The sequence below is a fragment of the Rissa tridactyla genome, chromosome 4 (genome assembly GCF_028500815.1).
Source record: "Rissa tridactyla isolate bRisTri1 chromosome 4, bRisTri1.patW.cur.20221130, whole genome shotgun sequence".
Lineage (NCBI taxonomy): Eukaryota > Metazoa > Chordata > Aves > Charadriiformes > Laridae > Rissa > Rissa tridactyla.
Window position 1 is genome coordinate 48371057 of NC_071469.1, and position 12598 is coordinate 48383654.

Consider the following 12598-nt stretch of genomic DNA (forward strand, 5'->3'; position numbering starts at 1 on the left):
TCTCCTACAACCCTTCTCACCTCAGAAACAGACTAGTACATGCAAACAAGGCCAACACCTGTGGGATGGCAACTTGCAAGTTTTAGACTGTGGTTTCTGACAATCAGCATTTCAGCACCCCTTCTTTTCTCATTCGGTCAACAGAAAGGAGAACTGGGCTTTTAAATTACACAGGCAATTAAAAAAAAAAAAATCAAAGGAAGAAGCCAGAGATCCCTATTCTATTCTGCATAAGAATTATTCTGCCAAGGCAACCCTAAATAAATGAACACCTGCACTGCTTTCTATTGAAGAGGATGACCCATTCCCTTGCAATAAACACCCTTCACAGACCATGCCGGCATATCCCACAACCCCTTTGGCCAGCCCAGCAACTTGCTTCACGGGCTCATCCAAGAGCCCAACTCTAAATGGCACGTTTCTTCAGAAATAGTAGAGGATTTGTATTTAATCTGCAGAGGTTAACTGCATACTTAATCACAGAAGTGAGGCTGATATGTTATGTACATGCATTCCTCTGTAAATCCTACTTTTCCCACTGCCAATACCTTCATCTCCTAGCATGGACGAAGAGGTTACGGTGGAACACAGCTCAGGCTCCCTTCTCTTTACACACACAAAAAAGCCAAACAGAAACTGCAAAGCAGTTGCACAGCTAAAGGCTTTTGTCTGCAAAACAACTACAGCCACAATAAGAGCCATCTATTTACGCAAGCAATCCTAAGTTTTCAAGGTTAAACAAAAATATACTTTGTGCAAGAAAATAAGTAACTCTCAGAAAAAGGTAACAAGAACTTTTTCCAAGCCATCACAAACATTTAACAGGGAATAATTTCTTATTAAAGTGTATTGCTTGCAGTACCTAAAGCCACCCATTGAGAAATGTAAGAATCAGAGAGAGAGAGTCCACCGTAAACAGCCTTTAAACATACAAGAGATTGACAAGCAGATCATAACTGTCCATGCTGGGAAAAATACAAAGCAGAGGGGGGGAAATATTCTTTTTCCCAAACATATAAATACACATACACTGTCTCAAAATAATAAATTTGCTAAAAACTACACAGGAAATCACGATCAACACACATACAAGATGTCACAAGTACCCCAATGCTTGCTGCACTGTGCACCAGCCGTATCTTCATATCATTTAAACCAATCCAAGTCAAAACAGTTTTCCCTAAAGCTGATTTCCCCAGCGCCCTATCCAATCTATCATAGGATGCCCCAAGCAAAGCAATACCTCATCATACTCATGCTGAATGAGAAAGGAAGAGCCTATTCCACAGTCTTTCCTTACTACCCAGCCCCACTGCCTTGCTTCATCTGGTACCAGCCCCAGATTCCCTGCAGCAATCTTTTTTATACTGCCTGCCCTTGCTCCTGCCCCAGGTGGTGCGTGTTGGCAACTTACTCTTCAGCTGCAAAATGGAAAACACTGATGTTCTGAAGATACGAAATATGCTGGCAGCTAATATTTAACAGTAAATATGCCTTTAAAAAGCCCAGCAAAACAAAACATTGAAAGTTCATTGAAACCTGAACGCCACAACCTTAACAGCAAAGATAACCCTGCAGCTCAGTGATTCAGGCTCTCCTGGGGGCTGAAATTGCCTGGCTAGCCCTGATTAAAGAGACAAGCACAGACAGACCCATTGCTCTAAGATATTTCAGAAACAGCTAAAGGAATGACTGAGTCTCATGGGTTTAATAACACTCACAATTTCAGTTATTTATATTGCCAGTTATCTAACTATTTACCTGGCTCCGAAGCAGAACATTGACTGCATCTCTATCGAGGTGAACGAAATATTCCTAACGTGTCAAAAACCTCAGCCAAAAACCTAAATAAATGGAACAGAAGTTCCTTACAGATAGAAATAATATCCCCAGAGGAAGGTGCCTGCTTGCTTCCTCTGCAGCCTTAACCAGCCCAGCTGCTTTGGGCAGCAACAGCAGGGTAGCCACAGCAGCACAGAGCTACTGCAAATACAGTATCTGCTCAGAATCTGAGACAAGCCTTGCTGCCCAGGTCACAGCTCCCATGCAGCAAACACACATAATGCTCTGAGCTGTGTGTCCACCTAGAGCCCACGCTTCCCTCGGTTAGGGTAGTGAGGTGAGATAGCCAGGAGAATCAGAGTCTCCTTTGTGAAAAACTAAGCAAGCAGAGGATATGCCTGCACTGTAGGAGACGTGTGTTCAACCTGCCACAGGTAGGATGATCCATCCCGTCCCAGGGCCCCCCAGGTATGTACTTAACTGGATGAGTTGTTGTGGTGGTGGCAGAACTCCTCCTGCCCTGGCAGGCACACACACAACAGAGGCATCCATGACACTGCAGGCAGGGTGCGCATCCCAAAAACCGGGTGGGGAAGCACCAAGCCTCCAGCCTGCTCCTTGAGTCACCCCAGGAAGGGGCTGCAGGAGTCATCCAGCCACAGCAACTTGGTTCCTACTTCACTTTTTTTTTTTTTTTGTTTTGGGGAAGGAGGTCCTCAGCCCCAGCCCTGTGCTAGCCTTTCCTGTAGGATGTTGGCTGCAGGAAGGACCTGACCTACACCACACCTGCAGATTGCCCCAGCTGAGCACACAGAATTGGGCCGTCCAAATGAGGGGTGCATCATTCTTCCTTATCACTGGGAGAAGTTGTGACTAACAGACAAAGCGCTACTTAAAACTTAATTTCTGGCTGGACTGTCCTTTTGCAGTTGAGTAAAATCATTCTCACCTCCCCTCCAACAGCTCCATATGTTGAAAGGGTTAAAAAAGACAGCAGAACCATTAGCATTTTGATAGCTTTCCACACATGTATAGCAAAAAGTCTTTAAAATTCATTGCATTGAGATAATCCTTCAAGTCTAGCATTTCCTCCTCAGCTTGAGGCAACCAACTGGTTTTCCTCCCCTTAATACCTTAATAGAAAGCTCCAAGGAGTTGCCAGGCTAGAAGTCTCAAATATGCTCAAGAAAAGCACAGTCCTGAAGTTCAAGAGAAGCCATGTGAAGTGTCTGGGGTTTAATTAAGAAACAACTGTAGGGGCATCATCTTAGATACTGCAACCCCCTGGAGATCCTGACTCCTGCACATCGCAGCTCACAATACGTGCACGTGCTGTTTGCCTTCTGAAACGCTGGGCAGACACAGCCCCGTTAATTTCAGCTGCCACAGAAGGTACTCAGCATCTCTGAAGAACGAACAAATTAAAAACCTTGACCCTGATTCAACACAAGCTCAGGGACTTGAGCTCTCATCAAGATCAAGGCTGTATTTTTTAACACTATTACAATCTCTCAAGAAGAACAAAGCTGTGATTTTGAACTGCACAATTGGCGTTAATACTCAGGAGCACCACACCTGTGCCTGGGAAGGTTTTTTTTTTTTTTTTTTTTTTTTTTTTTTTTTTTTTTTTTTTTTTTACACCCTGTGCCTTTTTAACAACTCCAAAGCAAATCGCTTTCTCAAGGAAGCGCCCAGGAGTGCCTCAGGGTGGAGAATGCAGCCATCTCACTTCGTGGCTTTGATTAGGATTGCTGCAATAAAAACAGGTAAATGCTTCAGGACTGTGTCACTCCTAGATGCCACTAAATGGTAGGACTCAAGGAGTCACTAACTTGTTAAGGACTGTTAGGCCTAATTAAATCCTCTCCGCAAAAACTTTTTGGAGGGCAAACAGTCTGAAAAAGCCAGTCTGTTCAAAGGAAAATGCTTGTTATGAACCTGTGTACGCTTCTAAGAAAATTGAACAGGTCAAAAGTTGGCATTCAAAAGAAGGCAAGAGTAGCAGCGAGTGCACTGCAGTGGGATGTGGAAAAAAGAGGTTCAGATCCCAGGGCCACGACCTGTAGAGTCTCCCACGCTCTATTGCATATCCCAAACCACAAAATATTGACTATTTTGGCTGAGGTAAGGATTCCCACCCCCCCCACACTCTTCCCCCAAATCCTTCCAAAACTTCAGAAGATCTTTGTTTCTCACAGTGAAACGACCAAGCAATGCCCCACACCCCCCCAAAAAAAAGCAAAACCAAAGAAACAACCAAACAGAACTTCATCTACAGAGAAAAAGGTGTTCTATGCAAATGTAGTAAAAGCACAATTAACACAGTCAGAAGAAAAAAAGGCCTTAACAACATATCACTGAGGTATATGGGACATTTGGCTCCAAAGAAACAGCAAAGCAAGCCATTTATTTAACTGGGAAAAATCTTCCTATAATACTGTAAATATTCCCTCCCCATTTTTTAAACCTGAGATATCTTTTCTAGGAGCAAAATTTGGATAGGTGCTACGAAGGAACAAAGAGTGACTCTGGCTCTTCCTTAAAAGCAAGATTTCCTCTTTTCTAATCTGTTACAAGTTTCCTGTGACACCCTCGGCAAGTCATTGAGATTTCACTTACATCAGTTAAATGGGAACTGGTAAACAGGACTCTCTGCCTCAAAAAGGTGCCACAAAGATACAATCCATTTGCAATTCTGAGATGTTCAGATAATATGGACCACACAGAAACTCGATAAACACGTGGTAGATAATCGCTGTGACACAAAATGGAGAGGCTACATCTGCCAGAAAAATTCTGAGCAACAGACTCATTCTGGTGGGCTAGTACACGGATAGTTCAGATGCCTGCCCAATCTGTTCACTCAGGCACGCTGCACCGCTTCATTATCCACCAGTCAATCTCTGATTTATGTCCAGGAGTATACACACAATAACAAATGCTACTAGCAACGCGAATCCTCTTTCAAATGCATTTACAGTTATTGGAAGGGTGAGAAAATTACCTTATCATCAGTTTCAACAACTGCATCTGTTTTACCACCTCCTTGCTAACCCATAGTGAATTCATCACAAGAAAAAAAGCTCAGGAACGATAGAACAGGAAAGGGGAAGGAAGTGACAAATCTTGTCTGTGCAGAGTTACCTACAAAGCTGTGAGATAGGCAGACTCAAATGCTCTTACATTTAATCATATATAATTTAAAAATCAATGTTTGGGCCCACTCTCATCCTGTCGCACTTCATAAAGAATCAAAGATTACAGCTGAAGGTTGCAGCTTCATGTTAAAGGACAGTCTACAGGTGTAAGGGCAACACAGGCACCACATGGCTTCTTTTGGGCTCTTTCAGCTTTAAATGACCAGCCCTAGACTGCAGCACTGAAGTCCACAGGAATACAGCTCTAGCCACAGAAAGGATTTTGCAAGTCAATCTCAGGGAAGCGTTGGGGCGTGCAGCCCTGATATGCGTTCCGGCAAACCCTCCACAACACTATCTTAGTGCAGTCTGGCCTTATTTCAACAGGATGAATTAGCAACGCAGCTCAACCATACAGGTAAGTTCTCAACTTACTAGAACTTTTTTCACACTAACCTGATTTTTTTCAGTTCTCCACTCCTGATTCAGAAGAAGAAAAGAGTGAAGTCTTAGACCAATAGCTTGCTTTTCTCAGTAATTTAAATATACTTAACAAATGTGCAGAATATGGACATGAAATGGATGCAGAGAAGTCTCATCACTCACTGATTAGAAGATGTAAACTGACTTCTGTGGGCAAACAGTCTAGTGCTTAAAAAGGTCTCGTATAATTCCCAAATGCCAACTATCATTAACGGCACAGCCTAAGCCTCTGAAGAAAAGCAGTAGCTTACCTTCATCCTCCTGGGAATCTAAGGAATCAGTAATCAGCCTCTTAGAGGTTCCTTTAGAGGTTCCTTCAACGACTGTAACCAGAAGAAGCAAGAGGCAGAAATCTGCTGATGTTTCAATCAAAGATGGAAGACTCGGACTTGATTAATTTAAGAGAAATATTTTCTTTTTTTTAGATCAATTTTACATGAAGAAATATTATGATATGGTTGTCACCTAATATTTGAAAAGAAGCATTGCCCATTTATCACCAAAAGAACCCCACGGCTGTTTTCATTTCTCTTTCAAACCCTCCGTATCTGGTGCCTGCCTCTCCGCCTGGGGAGCACACATACTGGAGCTCATCTCACATCCAGGAGTGCTTTGACATTGTATGAGTTCCGCAGCTGATTGTATGGATTCCTCTGTGCTGCAACCCAACAAGCTGTATGGAGATCCTGGTTCTGGTTTCCACCAGCTCAGGCCTTCTGCTACCCCATGCTTCTGTGTGCTATGAACACACCTTAGGCCTCCTACTTCAACTTGAAGGAGAAGGAGGGGTAAAACCAAAAAGGCAAGCTCAGACTCCTCATCTACCACAAGATGAGCAAAAGTCTTCTTTAAATGGGTTAGCTGAGACCATCTGAGGATGTTTGGAAACAGGAAACTCCCGTTATTTAAACCTCAAATACATAACAAGGGCCTGGAATGTTTTGCCTTTAAGAGGGGTGTTTTGTCTTTGCCTATGAAAACGGTGAAGCTTCGACACCTCAGCCTTTTTTCCGCCCCCGTTTTCAAAAGGAGGAGGAACAAAACATAAAGTAAAGGTGTGCACCTCGGTTTTGCAATCCGACCTTTTGAAACAGAGGAAGCCCCTGAAAGCTCCCCTTGGCAGCCAAGCGGCACACAGCGCGTCAGGGCTCAGGTGGCTGAGCTGCCCTGGAAAAACCGGATCCAGGGTCTTCGATGATGCAGAGCGCAACCACAGAGAACAAATGCCCTGGCTAAGCACACACCTAGCTCACCCGAGATCCCCTGGCTTTCTTCTTGTTATCTCCTCACTCTCCATGGAGAATTCAGAAAGGATGAAGAGAGGGCCACTTTCCTCTCCTCTCCATAAAACAGAAGGAGAGAAGAAATTGGAAGAACAAGGCCCATTACTGAAACCATGTGTTAGCCTTGCCTTTGCTGAGCTCACTGCAGTCAAACCAGCAGGAGAGTGTTTCAGCCTGTTCCAAGAAGCTCCTCTCTTGCCCTAAGCATTATTTTTCATGCCCTGCCCAACAATAATGGCCCAGGCACAAACATATCAGCAGTGTTCAGCTATATTTTCCGTGGCTGCTTAAGGTGCTTTTCTAATGATATTCCTCAGAGAAAGCATGGGTTTAGGAGCTATATAGCCTTGTATAGCCTTGACCCTGCCAAAATACGCCGGCAGCGCTTCAGGGTCAGTCGCTCTCCTCCTGAGACTGACATGCTGATTTTTTTTGCCAGGGTCTCCAAAGTTTCTTTGCTCCACTCTGCGAAGAGCACATACAGAGGAGCCACAAACCTGCAGAACCAGTGCAGAAAGACAGCAAGGCCACTGAGGGAGACACAAGGACACCTGGATGGGAACTTACTTTCTCATCTCACCACATTTTTTGAGACTTAAAATATTTTTTTTGTTTCGCATAGGGATGAAGGTTTGGAAACCACCTTGCAATCTTTCATGCAAAAACCCACGTGCTCTCCAACAGCAGTCCTGCGGTTAGGACATGCACTTCTGGCATGTGGGAAACCTGCTTCCAGGACACTGTTTTGGATTTGTGACAGCATAGGTGAAAAACCCAAACCACTCGGCTCCCAACCAGCATCTCTGTTTTGACTAAGAAATTCTATCCCAAACGCAAGAACTTCACCCAAGGATAACTGAGTGGAGACCAACCCTTTCCCACAAAGCAGTACTGGTTTCAATAAATCAGCGTTTTCTGCGGGCAAATTGTTTCCTTGAAAAACTCCCGGCCAGTCCCTGCCTCAAGTAGTAACTAGTGTGGTTTCTGCTGAAGACATAAGCCTGGAAGAAACCCACCCAACAGAGGTTCTGCTTAGGAACAGCTCACCTCCCATAAACAGGGGCAAGCCAACACACAGGGTAGAAGAAGCAAATAAGGTTTCCTGAGGTCTGCCCTGACACCTCGGGATTCTCTCTTCTTCTCCTAAACCAGTAGCTCGTATTGTTAAACAAAGGAAAGGAGGTATGGTGGGAAAACCTCACACACTCCATTCCTGTTTACTTTATTCGTTCCTTAGTCTGTGTGATTTGAGACAGTAAAAATGCTGCCGATGTCCAAGAGAGTGTGTGCATGTACATTCGTGTGTGGTAGAAGATTTGTAGCCTGGCCTGTACATTATGTGGACAACTTTACACCCTGGGGCAGACAGCATCTTTTTCTTCTGTAGCTCTAAGGAGAGGTAAACCTGTCTGTGGAGGGAATTAAAAGAAAACATACGGTAGTATTACAGATGTATCTCAGTTTGTTGTGCTGCTTTGAGACACTTCTGTAAATTGGCTTGAAAGCATCTCCAGAAGGACAGCTTTCTCAAACTATGTTCTCCAGAAAGAATGCTTTCCCCCTTTTAAACACAGGATTCTATGTGCAATACAGGATTATCCTATATAGGTCACTGACACTCCACGGAAACCTGTGTAAGAAGGGCTATTTAGATAAATAGCTCTATTCCCACACTGAATTTTTTGGCTTCTCTTCCTTTATCGCTAAGAATATTTCAATTGAAACAACATCTTTGTGCCTTTGAGGATCTCTGCTCCCGCTGCCACTTCCCCACCTGGAGCTATAATCCTACGCTTGTCACAAACCCAGCCACTGCTGCAGAAGTTATTACAGCTACAATCTGCAGATTATAGCAATTTTTAATAGGGGATAAGCAGCAGGAAAAGGTGAGTTTAAGCAGCAAAGAACCTGCTGGTTCAAAGAGCCCTATTATTAATATTTATTATTTTCAAGCATTCATTGAGTGCTGTAGAAGATAAAAGAATGAACTGAAAGCCAGAACCAAGGAACCAAGTTTATATAAGATGAGACAACGGGAGAGCATAGTGTCTGGGGAGGAGGAGAGCCAAAGAAGAAGTAGTCACAGCAAGGGGAAAAAGCCACACCTTTTATCAACGAGATGTTCCTAACAGTAAGACGTATGAAAAGAATTAAATAATTCTTCAGTGTCTAATCAGAACGGTTCCCCATAGGGGATTCTCTGAGCATTATTACAAGGCATTGGCATATCTTTAAAAGATGGAGCTTCGATCATTAAAAAAAAAAGCGCAGGGTGGGTGTGGGGTTGAGGGGGTGGTGGGGACTGGAAAAACAACAAAAGGAAATGCAACTGCATCACCCTGTGGTATGGGGGCAAAATCCAGCCCTGGACACATGCTTTACAAAGCTCCAAGTAAATCCATTTAGACCTTGTGTAAAAGGTTAGAATAAAGCATAATTCTCACTCAGGTCCTCCATCATAGAAAAATTCCTTCTGTTTTCCACAATCCCTTTGCCCCTATTGCCCCAGAGGGGACCCCCAGTTAGTACTTCTCTTCCTTAACAAAGATGCACGCTTGTGGCTTACACCGTTTTAAACCTTCACACTTTCAAACAACAACCCGTGACGCTTCACAGTTCCAATGCACTTTGCCGAGATTAGCTAACAAGAATGTTCATCATACCCACATGCTGAGGGTACCGTCTTCATTTTCACAGCTGGTGAAACAGATGCTCAGCAAAGCAACGCAACTTTCCCGGAGCCAAAGAGGCTCTTAGAGCGGGCCGATGTTAGTGATGCTGGCATTTGCACCTCTCAGTTCTGAGCAATAAAATCAGTGATAGAAGTTGGGGGTGAGAATCCAACCCCCCCCCAATGCCCTCTGCTCCCCAAGGCGAGTGCAGAGCTTCAAAGCTGTTCCCAAAGAGCATCACGTTACAGAAATACTACAAGAAATCTCCTACCAACTGAAACTTGGAACTATCTGCTGCGGCATTAACAAAGAAAATTGATGTTTTTAAACTAAACTCTGATTCTTCTCCTGCCAAGCCCCCCACCCCCGCCACTGCAGTATCAAAATATGAACACACAGAATGCAAAGCATGAAACCTGCTCCTTTCAGCACAGTGAGGAGAAAAAGAAGAAAAAAAAAAAAGACAGAGAACAAAGCAAAAAAACCCTCTCAATCCAGCCAGTCTCTGAGAAGCCATATTCTTCATCTCATCAGACTGTTGTTCCCGACTGATGTTCCCTTAACATTTAAAAGAAAAGAATCAGTTTTTAGTTGACAAAGCATCACTGTAAGCTGAAATCTTTATCAGTTTGGAAGGTCTTTTTTCAAGACTGCGAACCCAGAGTCATTCATCACATCAGTTCTCAGCCTGCCAAAGCAAAACGCAGGTCAAGGAGATCTGTTGGTGCTTCCAGCATTGTGCCTGGAGCATTTCCAGAACTAACTCTCAGCTTTTCCTGTATCTTCTTCTGAAAAACAGCTTGGTGCAGCTCTAGAAGATCCCTGTTATGTGTCTGTGCTTCAGCCATATTCCCATCGGAAGCAAAAGCTTTGTAGATCAACACAAAATAAGCGTCTCATTCTAAGCAGATCCGAGAATCCCCTGTGACATTAACAGGAGCAAAGGGCAGTCAGCAGTTAAAAAATATATCAAAGTCCACCCCTCTTAAGAACAGTTTGAGCCATTCAATACTTTATTCTCAATTATTTCTCATACATGTCCATTGTGGACCCACCACATTATTATCACTATTAAACCCCATCAACTATTATCAGCAAGACTGACATCAAAAAGCATTCTGTTTTCAAATGGTTACAGACATAAAGTATATCGCCAACAGTGATGGTGACTCCAATTCCAAAATCCACTGAATGTCCATACTGCTAACTCATTCACCCTGGCAGCAGGTTTTGAGAAGTTCATCTGAAAGGTACCCCTACGTCCCAGAGACGGAAACAGGTTCTCAGTGGGTCTGAGAAACTGGCCCAGTATAGGCACAAGCTCTTTCTGTACAAGAAGATCTGTTTCTCCTTGCTCCTCGTGAAAATGAGATGTGCCATCAAGTGAGCCAAGAACAAACCCTGTTGTTGCTTTCCCAGCATAGCGTGTTCCAGTTCAGTGCCCTGTGAAGTCCATGTCTCAAGAACAGGCAAACTGCCAGTCAGTTCATTTAGTCCATTTTTCCTGAAGAAGTGTAGACATCACCGTTTAGTGCAATCTTTGTTACTCTAAAAACTCCCTCCTCATAGACTGTCATACACTGAGCTTTTCATGAGGAGTAAATATAGTAACTGTTTCCATAATAACGTTAAAAATACCCCAACAGATTAAATTCAACAGATGAAACAGGGCCATAAATACGTATGTCTAGCCACATGACCAAAATCACCCTTCTTCAAACTGGGCATTGGGCCATGAAAAAAGCTGCTAGCATTACAATTTCAGTGCTGAGCCTTATGAGCAGCACAGAGCTGCAGAAACAGTCACTACTGGAATCAGGCACAATATATACAACCTGAGCTGCAGCCAAGGCCTCTAAGCTCCTGAGCCCCTGCCAGGCTGTGCCACTGACCCCCAGTCAACAAGTCACCGTATAGTCCCATACCCCATTTCGCTCATCTGTCTCATTGGCTTTCCAGACATCTGGAATGGCATAAAATGTATTTAAAGTTGTTTATGACTCAAGTGAGAAGTCTGAAAGAATATAAGAGCTATTATTATCTCTGCTATACTACATGACTTTTCACATTAGCAGCTTGGTTCAGTTCCACTTCTCCGGGATCAACAATGACTGTAAGATTTTGCCCTGACGCTAACAGCACAGAAACCAGGGTAAAGGGGATCCTCGTTACACTGCTTTCCAAAGACTAACTGGGGCAAACTGCAGACCACACTAGGCACTACACAGACACCCCAAGAAAGTCCATCTCTAACAAGACCATGCTCCAGCTAAAGGAGAGAGAAAGAGAGAGAGAGAGAGAAGGCCAGGAACAGTGACATGGACAAGGTTCAGTTTCAGCACTGTTTATTTCATCAAAACCATCCTCTGTTTCTTCCTGAAGTGATACCCTGGTCTAAAAAAATCTGAACTTCATTTGGGTTTAATAATTCACTGTTCTGTTGCAGTTTACTTACAGTTGCAGTAAACTTTCAATTTATTTCTCAAGTAGCTGGAAACTTCCATTTTAGAACAGGTTTATTTAGGAAATATATAGCAAAGGGAACATCCTGATGACCAAAAAAAGCCCTGAAGGACAAGAACCCCCAAAGACTTCCCATTCGTTGGAATACATGTTGGAGGGACTACACAGACATGAGGGACCTGAAAGGAGGTTGTAGAGAGGTGGGTGTTGGCCTCTTCTCCCAGGTGAATAATGACAGGACCAGAGGAAACGATCTGAAGTTGCAGCAGGGGAGGTTTAGATTAGATATTAGGAAGAATTACTTTACTGAAAGAGTGGTCAGGCACTGGAACAGCCTGCCCAGGGAGGTGGTTGAGTCACCATCCCTAGAGGTGTTTAAGAAACATCTAGATTTGACACTTCAGGGCATGCTCTAGTGGCAGAGGTTGTAGGTTGTTTGGTTGGACTCGATGATCTCAAAGGTCCTTTCCAACCACGAAGATTCTATGATTCTATGATCCTGCGCAGAAACAAGACCTGTACTAAAAACTTGTGACAGTCAAAACCCCACTTCCATCATCTTGGAAGACAATGACAAGATACTAGGTTTGGTTTTCTTTTAACTGCATCTGGTGAGGGCAAAACGACACACGGGAATACTCTCAGTTGTCATGTAATATCCACTGCCTATTCTAAGTCTAGTCTCAGTCCACCCAATAATGAAGCATCCACATTAGGCATGTGGTCATCTGAGACTTCCTGTATAAAAACTCCTGCAGAGGCAATTTAGATCCAAAAA

General features: G+C 43.6%; 1 protein-coding gene across 4 annotated transcripts in view; it reads right to left on the reverse strand.

The window, feature by feature from the left end:
* Window positions 1–12598, reverse strand: part of TSPAN18 (tetraspanin 18) — a 171728-nt gene that overhangs the window by 109606 nt on the left and 49524 nt on the right. The gene's annotated exons all lie outside the window — the stretch shown is intronic.